This window comes from Amblyomma maculatum, chromosome 1 (assembly GCF_055883805.1).
Source record: "Amblyomma maculatum isolate TAMU_Amacu chromosome 1, ASM5588380v1, whole genome shotgun sequence".
NCBI classification, from domain to species: Eukaryota; Metazoa; Arthropoda; class Arachnida; order Ixodida; family Ixodidae; genus Amblyomma; species Amblyomma maculatum.
The window spans coordinates 296,133,585-296,145,111 of NC_139344.1; the positions used below are offsets into that span (position 1 = coordinate 296,133,585).

Genomic DNA, 11,527 nt, shown 5'->3' on the forward strand with positions numbered 1-11,527 from the left:
TCAGTGCTCCTTAAACCAGACGCGAAGCTAGAAGCAATAGAATGAAGCATGTATCGGCAAAGGTCAAAAGCTTCTCGTGTTATAGCCCAAACTGTGATATCTATTGCCGTGAAAGCGAAAAAACAGAGCGGGGTATGCGCGCCATCTCTAATTGTCAGCACTCACATTGATAAACTATAACCCGTAAGAGGACAGTGATGTGGGGCTGTACAACAAGCATATCTTTCAGCTCTCAGTGCTCCTTAAACCAGACGCGAAGCTAGAAGCAATAGAATGAAGCATGTACCGGCAAAGGTCAAAAGCTTCTCGTGTTATAGCCCAAACTGTGATCTCTATTGCCGTGAAAGCGAAAAAACTGAGCGGGGTATGCGCGCCATCTCCAATTGTCAGCACTCACATTGATAAACTATAACCCGTAAGAGGACAGTGATGTGAGGCTGTACAACGAGCATATCTTTCGGCTCTCAGTGCTCCTTAAACCAGACGCGAAGCTAGAAGCAATAGAATGAAGCATGTATCGGCAAAGGTCAAAAGCTTCTCGTGTTATAGTCCAAACTGTGATGTCTATTGCCGTGAAAGCGAAAAAACAGAGCGGGGTATGAGCGCCATCTGTAATTGTCAGCACTCACATTGATAAACTATAACCCTTAAGAGGACAGTGATGTGAGACTGTACAACAAGCATATCTTTCGGCTCTCAGTGCTCCTTAATCCAGACGCGAAGCTAGAAGCAATAGAATGAAGCATGTATCGGCCAAGGTCAAAAGCTTCTCGTGTTATAGCCCAAACTGTGATGTCTATTGCCGTGAAAGCGACAAAACAGAGCGGGGTATGCGTGCCATCCCTAATTGTCAGCACTCACATTGATAAACTATAACCCGTAAGAGGACAGTGATGTGAGGCTTTACAACAAGCATATCTTTCGGCTCTCAGTGCTCCTTAAACCAGACGCGAAGCTAGAAGCAATAGAATGAAGCATGTATCGGCAAAGGTCAAAAGCTTCTCGTGTTATAGCCCAAACTGTGATGTCTATTGCCGTGAAAGCGACAGAACAGAGCGGGGTATGCGCGCCATCTCTAATTCTCAGCACTCACATTGATAAACTATAACCCGTAAGAGGACAGTGATGTGAGGCTGTACAACAAGCATATCTTTCGGCTCTCAGTGCTCCTTAAACCAGACGCGAAGCTAGAAGCAATAGAATGAAGCATGTATCGGCAAAGGTCAAAAGCTTCTCGTGTTATAGCCCAAACTGTGATGTCTATTGCCGTGAAAGCGACAAAACAGAGCGGGGTATGCGCGCCATCTCTAATTGTCAGCACTCACATTGATAAACTATAACCCGTAAGAGGACAGTGATGTGAGGCTTTACAACAAGCATATCTTTCGGCTCTCAGTGCTCCTTAAACCAGACGCGAAGCTAGAAGCAATAGAATGAAGCATGTATCGGCAAAGGTCAAAAGCTTCTCGTGTTATAGCCCAAACTGTGATATCTATTGCCGTGAAAGCGAAAAAACAGAGCGGGGTATGCGCGCCATCTCTAATTGTCAGCACTCACATTGATAAACTATAACCCGTAAGAGGACAGTGATGTGGGGCTGTACAACAAGCATATCTTTCAGCTCTCAGTGCTCCTTAAACCAGACGCGAAGCTAGAAGCAATAGAATGAAGCATGTATCGGCAAAGGTCAAAAGCTTCTCGTGTTATAGCCCAAACTGTGATCTCTATTGCCGTGAAAGCGAAAAAACTGAGCGGGGTATGCGCGCCATCTCCAATTGTCAGCACTCACATTGATAAACTATAACCCGTAAGAGGACAGTGATGTGAGGCTGTACAGCGAGCATATCTTTCGGCTCTCAGTGCTCCTTAAACCAGACGCGAAGCTAGAAGCAATAGAATGAAGCATGTATCGGCAAAGGTCAAAAGCTTCTCGTGTTATAGCCCAAACTGTGATGTCTATTGCCGTGAAAGCGAAAAAACAGAGCGGGGTATGCGCGCCATCTGTAATTGTCAGCACTCACATTGATAAACTATAACCCTTAAGAGGACAGTGATGTGAGACTGTACAACAAGCATATCTTTCGGCTCTCAGTGCTCCTTAATCCAGACGCGAAGCTAGAAGCAATAGAATGAAGCATGTATCGGCCAAGGTCAAAAGCTTCTCGTGTTATAGCCCAAACTGTGATGTCTATTGCCGTGAAAGCGACAAAACAGAGCGGGGTATGCGCGCCATCTCTAATTGTCAGCACTCACATTGATAAACTATAACCCGTAAGAGGACAGTGATGCGAGGCTTTACAACAAGCATATCTTTCGGCTCTCAGTGCTCCTTAAACCAGACGCGAAGCTAGAAGCAATAGAATGAAGCATGTATCGGCAAAGGTCAAAAGCTTCTCGTGTTATAGCCCAAACTGTGATCTCTATTGCCGTGAAAGCGAAAAAACAGAGCGGGGTATGCGCGCCATCTCTAATTGTCAGCACTCACATTGATAAACTATAACCCGTAAGAGGACAGTTATGTGAGGCTGTACAACAAGCATATCTTTCGGCTCTCAGTGCTGCTTAAACCAGACGCGTAGCTAGAAGCAATAGAATGAAGCATGTATCGGCAAAGGTCAAAAGCTACTCGTGTTATAGCCCAAACTGTGATGTCTATTGCCGTGAAAGCGAAAAAACAGAGCGGGGTATGCGCGCCATCTCTAATTGTCAGCACTCACATTGATAAACTATAACCCGTAAGAGGACAGTGATGTGAGGCTGTACAACAAGCATATCTTTCGGATCTCAGTGCTCCTTAAACCGGACGCGAAGCTAGAAGCAATAGAATGAAGCATGTATCGGCAAAGGTCAAAAGCTTCTCGTGTTATAGCCCAAACTGTGATGTCTATTGCCGTGAAAGCGACAGAACAGAGCGGGGTATGCGCGCCATCTCTAATTGTCAGCACTCACATTGATAAACTATAACCCGTAAGAGGACAGTGATGTGAGGCTGTACAAAAAGCATGTCTTTCGGCTCTCAGTGCTCCTTAAACCAGACGCGAAGCTAGAAGCAATAGAATGAAGCATGTATCGGCAAAGGTCAAAAGCTCCTCGTGTTATAGCCCAAACTGTGATGTCTATTGCCGTGAAAGCGAAAAAAGAGAGCGGGGTATGCGCGCCATCTCTAATTGTCAGCACTCACATTGATAAACAATAACCCGTAAGAGGACAGTGATGTGAGGCTGTACAACAAGCATATCTTTCGGCTCTCAGTGCTCCTTTAACCAGACGCGAAGCTAGAAGCAATAGAATGAAGCATGTATCGGCAAAGGTCAAAAGCTTCTCGTGTTATAGTCCAAACTGTGATGTCTATTGCCGTGAAAGCGAAAAAACAGAGCGGGGTATGAGCGCCATCTGTAATTGTCAGCACTCACATTGATAAACTATAACCCTTAAGAGGACAGTGATGTGAGACTGTACAACAAGCATATCTTTCGGCTCTCAGTGCTCCTTAATCCAGACGCGAAGCTAGAAGCAATAGAATGAAGCATGTATCGGCCAAGGTCAAAAGCTTCTCGTGTTATAGCCCAAACTGTCCCAGACGGCCATAGACGTCCGACGGTCGACCGACGGACGTCCTTTTTCGGACCTTCGGACATCCGACGGAAGTCCGGTTATGTTCGATATACGTACAGCGGACGTCCGTCGGACTATCGTTCGTGGATCCGGATCGCGTCCCACGGACGTCCGTCGGGCAGCCGGAGGCGGACATTCGAACGTTTCCCGGAACATGCTTGCAGGGCCCGCTATTGGTGTAAAAACTTGCCAATAACATTCATGTAAAGCTCAGCAAGCATGTGCCATGGAAATTTCAGTCACATACTAGTGCTCAATGCCTTTGTCGTGAGAGTAAAGCAGACAATAGAATATGCAACAGGTTCAAGTTTCATGTTGTCTGCTTTACTTTCACACACAAAGCACTGAACAGTAGTGTGCAGTTAAAACTTCCATCAAAGAGGCACATATGCTAGCTGAGCTTTACACAAATGCACCATTCCTGAAAACATGCTAAGTGCATAGGCATACCAGCATGCGTGGTTGTAAAAACAGCATTTTTTTTTTGCTTTATTGCAAAAACTGCATGCATAAATAGTCTACACTAAAAAATATCGATGTTAAGGAATGGCATGGTAAAATGCAGGCCAACTGGAGTATTAAGAATCTGCTTGAATAATTTTTTTTAATTATCCTTGGCCGTGACAGCTCTTCCCTTGGGGAGGTGGTGGAGGAAAAGGTATTTATTGAAACCTAATATTTCGGAATTAGCGAGGAGATGATCGAGTTCTCTGTGGGCGGCCTCCGCAGGCCGGGATTCCAGGAGCAGTTACTATCCTGTGCATTTGCTCGATCAGCTGTTGCTGGTCTTTCAGGCCTAAGATGGAAAGAGCAGGCTGGGCTCCTCCTGCAATAGAAGGGAAAATGAAATTCAAGTTATCTGTGCTGAACTTTGATTACACATCTCCAAGGGCAACTGCCAGTTTCTCTCAATTGCTTTTTCCAGGTGGCACTGTACGCATGCATCTCCATTGAGAACTGTCACATACTATATAGAAAGGTCATATAACTGCAGCAAAACCCATGCAGAATAACAAAAGATACAAACGTAGTTTGACCAGAACCTGGCATTCAGTATTTTAATGTTTTTATGTCGTCTTTTTGAACATGCCACTCTGACCAAACATGGCATGTTATGCTTGCTGCTATGCGCCCTCAGCAATGCCCAAGACATGGAGTGCACATGCAGAGAAACTAAGCATAAAGGACGCTGTATATGAACATAAAGCACAGCCAGAGCTTTGCAGTATTACACAGGTACGCATTGGCGGCAGAAACCTGCATTTTGAGCGGTTTAACAGGCAGATTTCTAAAGTCATTGTTCCTGCTCTGAAAAGAAGTGATCAATAATAACATCATTTAAAATTGTTACCTTTTTGTTCTGTAAACTGCACATTTCGCTGGTTTCCATGTGCCCTCTACCGAAGACATTCCCTGGGCGTGTCGGGGGTATATCGACATCAACATCTAGGCTGCAAGCGTCTAGAAAGCATCTCCTTAGAGCAGCTGCGACGAAGTAATTTATCTGATAACATGCAAGCTGCTGCAGCAGAATAAAGATAGACATTTGACATGAGGCTAAAGCCCAATGTGGATGCATAGCCCGCGGCAGTGATTGCGCAGTGTTCATGCTTCTACAAGAGTTCAAAGTAAAGTTAAAAGTAAAGTTATTTGTTTACCCACAGCGCTATATGTGACATTAAAATAGCAAGGCTTATAGTCACACAAAAAGCTGACAACCACAAGCTCCTGATGTATTACCGGCAGCATGCAGCATGGATGTTAGTTACTGAAATATGGCTGCACAATTCTGGCAACCAGCTGTGCATGTATGTCATGGATTTCTCAACTACGCACAACAAATTACAAAAAAAAATGGTATTTATAAATGCAGCCAGCTGTTCACAAGAAACACTGTAGCTTATTTATGGGGAAGGTAGTGGGCGCCAAAGAAACTGCCCCTGTAAGGGCGCCTAATTTGCCCCTATGTAATATCGGGGACAAGTGTGTGGACTACACAAACTGCAATCAAAGCACATAACTTTCACATCAACCAGGAAACTCGGATCATACTTGTCGATGTGAAAGTTGAACGTTAGTTCTTTCATGTGTGCAAGAGAAATAAGGTCACAATTCGTTTACATCGCGATTCTAGTCCAAAATCTACACATACTGTCCAGAGACTTTCACCCCCGCAGTATAAGCCACCACTTGGGTAAGAGATTAGTAAAAGAAGTGTATAAAAGACATTAGTGCTGTTGGACAGCCATAGCTATAAAAATGGTATTGACATTGGAGTACTGCCTTAAGGCGGAGCCTAGGGCATTACAAAAGCAAGAGTTAGTGTCCGCTGGTCCTCATTTGAACGAACAAAAAGAGGGGGGGGGGAAGAAATCTACCTCAACTACATGTTGTGAGTGACACCAAGTCGCAGTTAGTATTAAAGATATCACACAGTTTTGTGGAAGATTTGGGAGCGCTTTGCTGCTTTCTTACAGGATTGGACAAAAGAGCTCACCATCTTCAGAAAGGCACGTTATATAGAAATGAAAATAGTGAATTTACTGCATCTGGCCACAACAACTTGCACACGGAGAGGAAGATGAACTGAAAATTTTATACATGAATGTACGTATTTACAACAGGTCAAACAATGACCATGATCTATGCCGAAGAGGAAAGAGATCAAAATTTAGCTCAGAACGAGTTCTCCAGGCCGCGGGGCTGTTTCATTAACTTCGGGACTCCGCCCACATTTCTCATCCCCAATGACAACGAACTCACACATGACTGGCTAACAAACATTTTGGCATGTCTTTCCACTTTCATAAGTTCTTCACCCTCTCCCTAATACAAGCAATGCAAAAGGGACAACAAATTCGTTTCACAACAAACAGAATTTAGAGAATGGACCTCGAAATGATTGGCTCACTAGGTCACATGCCAAACTCTCTCCCCTAGGAAAAAAAAAAAATTAGAACCCATCAAAACGGCGTCCCACGTGCGCAACCATTGCCCAAAGCTTGCATCCTTGGCGGCTCCTTTTACAGGGCAATTATTGCAATTATTGGCGTCCGAGTCAGCACCATTGCGGACCAAATCAGAAGAGCCAACCCACATCCTCCCGCTCCGCATCATACCGTCACTGTTACACACTTGCCCTTTTTCAACGCCGCCATCTCCCACCATTATTGACATCCAGGGTTGGAATCCTCAACGAGACCCCACTCAGCGCGCCTGCACTGAATAATTGTCACTTTTATGGGCTCCCCAATAAGGAAGCGGGCCGTACACCCTTCAACCTGACAGTGTTTTTTCTTTGAACGATAAGCAGTTCTTCCAAAAGAGGTGCTCGTTTCAAAGCTGTGCTGCCTCCGGGTGATGGGTCCAGTCAGCGTACTAAGGACCCCTTAGTACGCTTAGTACTAAGGACCCCTTAGTTGTATACTGTTCGTCAGTTCAGTTCAGGCGTTCAGTCGTGTCCGACTCTTCGTGACCCTGTGGACCATGTCACGCCACGCTTTCCGGTCTCTCACTATCTTCTTAACATCACATAGCTTCATCTGCAATGCCTCGAGAATGCCATCTAACCATCGCGTTCGCTGCCTACGCCTTCTCCGGCGACCCTCAACCTTTCCCAACATCAAATCTTTCTCCAGCGACTCCTCTCTTCTCATCAGATGACCAAAGTAGCTGAGCTTTAACTTTAGAATTTGACCCTCCAATGAGCAGTCAGGGTTTATGGTCGACAATATCGACTGATTTGATCTTCTGGCAGTGCAAGGAACTCTTAAGAGTCTTCGCCAGCACCACAATTCAAACGCGTCAATTCTTCGGCGGTCAGCCTTTTTCACAGTCCAACTAAAGCTCCTTAAATAAAAATGAGCCCCCTACATGACGCAGCAACGAGAACAAACTGCCTGTCCCCGCGTCTTCGAGTGCGACAGCAAAGTCCTTGGAAGAGGGGACTTCTTTCCCTCTCTGCCTACGTTTCCGTTAAGCACTGTAGCTGCCTCTCTGTGCGCGTCTCTCCGCCTCCTGTCCGAGGGCAAGTGGGAGACGGCCGCAGCTGGGCATTGAACAGGTGACTCAAAAAGAGCAGACTAATAATGGTGCCTAGCATACCCACCGATACCTTACAGAAATCATTAAAGAAATGAAAGCAACACATCAGATAACGCTACAATGTTTCTAAGTGCAAAGTCGACAACTCCAAGTCATATAAATATATGTACATCTCCGCACATTAACTAGACAGAAACAGTGCAGAGTAAACTAATAATTCAGTGTCTAGCAACACTATTAAAACGGGATAAAGGCCACGGGGGGCTGCGATTATTAGTACCGTTTTGCCTTTAAACTACAATAACATACTTGTTGCAAGCTTAAAATCAAAGATTCACACCTGTCCCACCCACAGCAATGGAACACACATCTGACTCAAGTCTGCAGAGAAAGAGCAAGCTAGACTATTGCAGATGCACCCTTGGTTATTTTTCTGGCATTTCTGAGGGTGAAGAATCTGACTTGTCAGTAGCATGTATATGAATAAGAATCCTATGACAGTAAATGCATCAGATTTTCTGGAGTGGCATTTTTTTGCTGACCACATATGAGGTGAGCTATAATTTATCCAACTTGGCCTAGGTTTATTCTATGAATAACAAAGCTATAGCAGGTACACAGTCGTCCACTCAGGCTGAACATGCGAGTGCGTGGCATGCACTTTTTGAGATGCCACTGCATCCATCGCAGCTGCACACCGTAGCGAAGAGGCAGACAGCGTGAAGTACCAGCCTCTAGTCCCTCTACCACCACTGGGGTCCCAAACTAGGGACCTCTTGTTTTTGTCAGGACAGGCCCCCTCAGGGTCAGCTAGTGAGTAACCTCCTGTATTTGTATCTGATGGCAATGTTTTCCACCACCACCCACAATACGCAGCTGCGCATCATAGCAGATGCGAAGCAACAGTTCCTGGTCCTTCTACGCATAAGCTACTTTGCCTTGATGCATGCCTGCGCACGATAGTAAAGAGGCAGACGACATGACGCAGCAGCTCATGGTACCTTTACACATGAGCCCCCCCCACTGTACTTCAATATGCACCATAGCAAATATACAGACTACGCCACACAGCAGCTCCTGGTCCCTCTATGCATAAGCCATTTTGCCTCAATACGCACCTGCATACCTGAGCGAAGAGGCAGACGTGAAGCTGCAGCTCCTGGGCCCTCCATGCACAAGCCACTTAGCATCAATGCACGGCTGTGCACTGTAGTAAAGAGGCGAAGAACGTTAAGCAGCAGCTCCTGGTCCCTCTACACATCAGCCATTTTGCCTCGATGTGCATCTGCACACCGTAACAAACAGCCAGATGTGACAAAGAAGCTCCTGGTTTCTCTACACATAAACCACTTTGCCTCAATGCACGTCTGCACACCGGAGCAAAGAGGCAGATGATGTGAAGCTGGAGCGGCTAGTCCCTCTACGCACAAGCCACTTAGCCTTGATGCATGGCTGCGACGGATGCATTGCTATTTTGCAAACTGCATGCCACACATTCCCATTCAAGCTAAGAGTGGACGACTGTGTAAACGTAAAATACTGGTTATTTACTTCTCCCTCCTCCAGTCACCGAACGGACAATGACAAAAAGTAACATGGTGGACAATGTAAAAAGAATTTGCTGCATAAAGTTTGTTGAAACCAGTTCTACATCCTACATGTAAACAAGCTAAAACCTTAATGTCGAAGGGATGTCCTGTGTGTTTAAAATCATCACGCTCAAACAACTTCAACACTGACAATCATGATTCAATATTAATAATATAGATAATGATACTATACTCACTTTTAGCCATACCAAAGAAATGAGAATGCAAAGGGATGTTGCTGTTTTTCCCCCGTGGATGACAGTTTTCCATGTTCAAAGTGCTGCTTCCTGTTGGCTTACGAAATCGGCTACAGCAAATGGCATCTGAAAAATTTTTGGAAGCCTCATGCTAGTCTTCAACGAGAAAAACATTGCCATACAGAAGCAGAACACAAATACTTTTACAACACACTAAAAGCACCAACTGTGGTGCTGTTTTTAGGATGACTAGGTAGAGGTTTTGCTGCAGCAAGCCAAATGTTAGCCTTCAATAAGGAAAGCATTCCCATACAGAAACAGAACACAAAAACTTTTACAACACATAAAAAGCATCAATTGCACAAATGCTTGTAAGATGACCAGGTACAGGTTTCTGCTATAGCCCACATCATGTGATCAGCGGTTATCAGAAGCCTTGTATGTGAGCATGATGCCCTAGATTCAATTTATGGCTATCACTGTATTAACAAGCATGGGTTTAAAGCTACTTTAATATGATAATCTAAGAACATGGTAAGAGCTTTCAGTGCGAGACATAAGCTCAGTATCATGCACTATAAGGTGCTGCATGGCTCTAGTGTAGCTTTGGCATTATCTTGCTGCCAATAATGCAATGAAGTTCTGAGGAGCCTTTGAATATCTGTAAGGACAAAGCAACAACAATTTTGTTTTCATCTCACTTTTGCTCAACTCGTTTGTTTTTTCTTTTGAGCCCGCGGCTTGCATGGCCTCCCAGTATGCCTGTTTTGCATAAAAGAAGGCGTTGCAGGCACCAGAGCTCACAGCCCAACTGTGTCGCGGCGGCGGTATGTCAAATTCCTGCCAGAACCGCGCAGAACAACGGGTCAAGAAAAAGACAAGTGCTGACTTTTTTTTTTCTCTCATCTCCTTGTCCGGTTGTTCTGCGCGGTTCGGTCCCACATGCATAACCAACATGCGCAGCTACAGCCGTTCCTTCTAGAAACTGTAGTTGCCGTAAAGCTCGAGAGAAAGATGAGCGGCTGTCCATATAAAAAAAAAAAAAAAAAAAAAAAAAAAAAAAAAAAACGCGCGACGTTTTCACAAGTGTAGGCATGTCGCACGATAGGCTCGCGGAGAGCAAAAGTTTTCTCGTATAGTTTTTACAACTCAGCACGTTGCGCATGGTTAACAAATTAACTCCTTTAAAGCTCGGGCAGGCACTCCTTTATCAGAGACAGAGAAGTTGCGCGGCTTACTGGCGCAGCGTCCAGTAATGCCGAGAAAGATGGCCCTCAGACTTGAGGCTGCAATTTAGTTAGTCGGCGCGGAGCCATCCTGTCAGTCTCGCCTAAAACACTCGACCGTTCGGCTGCTGTACAGAGCCGTTTCCTTATCCAAAAGCTCAGCACCATCGGTGCATCGAAAAGTTCCACTAAAGAAACAAAAGTTCGGTGAAATACTTACTTTGGAATCGGCGGGTGAACAAAGTGTGCCAGCCGCACCAAGCCACAGCAAAAACAATGCTAGCAGTGCATTACAGCCGTAGGTATTTGTAACTGCGCAGAAAATGCAGAACACGGAAACGTGAAGCCATCTTCCATGACTAAACTTCAACTTGTCAGGTGGATTGGATTGGCTCATTTCAGATTTTTTTGAGGATAGGTTCGGTTTCGTTCTTTTTGAGCTTGCTGCTTGCTGCGTCTATTCAGCCACTGATTAAAATTTCACTGAAGCATCATGATAGAAAAATGTTTAATGGTCATTTAACTTTTCATCAAAAATTTTTGATGGAAGAATTCAACGATGAAACATGCGGAAAATAAAAAAAAAAGCTGTTTAATGGAAACGCTTTCTATCGCATCGATTCGCTCTGGCATCATATAATGGACTTGACGGCATTACTGATTTATACGCAGTTCAGATGAGCACGACGACTACAAACTATATCATAGCTGTGTAAAAGCAAATCCAGTGGCGGACGTACGGCGGCTGTCCGCTGGGCGAACGGATTCGACCATCCGCTTTCGTACGTACGCCGGAATTCCGGCGGACGTCCGAAATCGGCCGCCGAGTTGAGGCCGAGTTCGGTTGTCCGTCGGA

General features: G+C 45.1%; 1 long non-coding RNA gene across 3 annotated transcripts; it reads right to left on the reverse strand.

The window, feature by feature from the left end:
* Window positions 1-4,059: 4,059 nt before the first annotated feature.
* Window positions 4,060-11,061, reverse strand: LOC146206843 (uncharacterized). Of its 3 annotated transcripts, none has more exons than XR_014704529.1 (4): window positions 10,892-11,058; window positions 9,446-9,571; window positions 8,786-8,944; window positions 4,060-4,441 (listed from the first exon to the last, which is right to left on the reverse strand). It is a non-coding gene; the product is annotated as an uncharacterized LOC146206843 (long non-coding RNA). The 3 variants fall into 3 exon arrangements; XR_014704531.1 differs by having other exon boundaries at window positions 4,076-4,441; window positions 8,778-8,944; window positions 10,892-11,061; XR_014704530.1 differs by lacking the exon at window positions 8,786-8,944 and having other exon boundaries at window positions 4,109-4,441; window positions 10,892-11,051.
* Window positions 11,062-11,527: the final 466 nt, after the last annotated feature.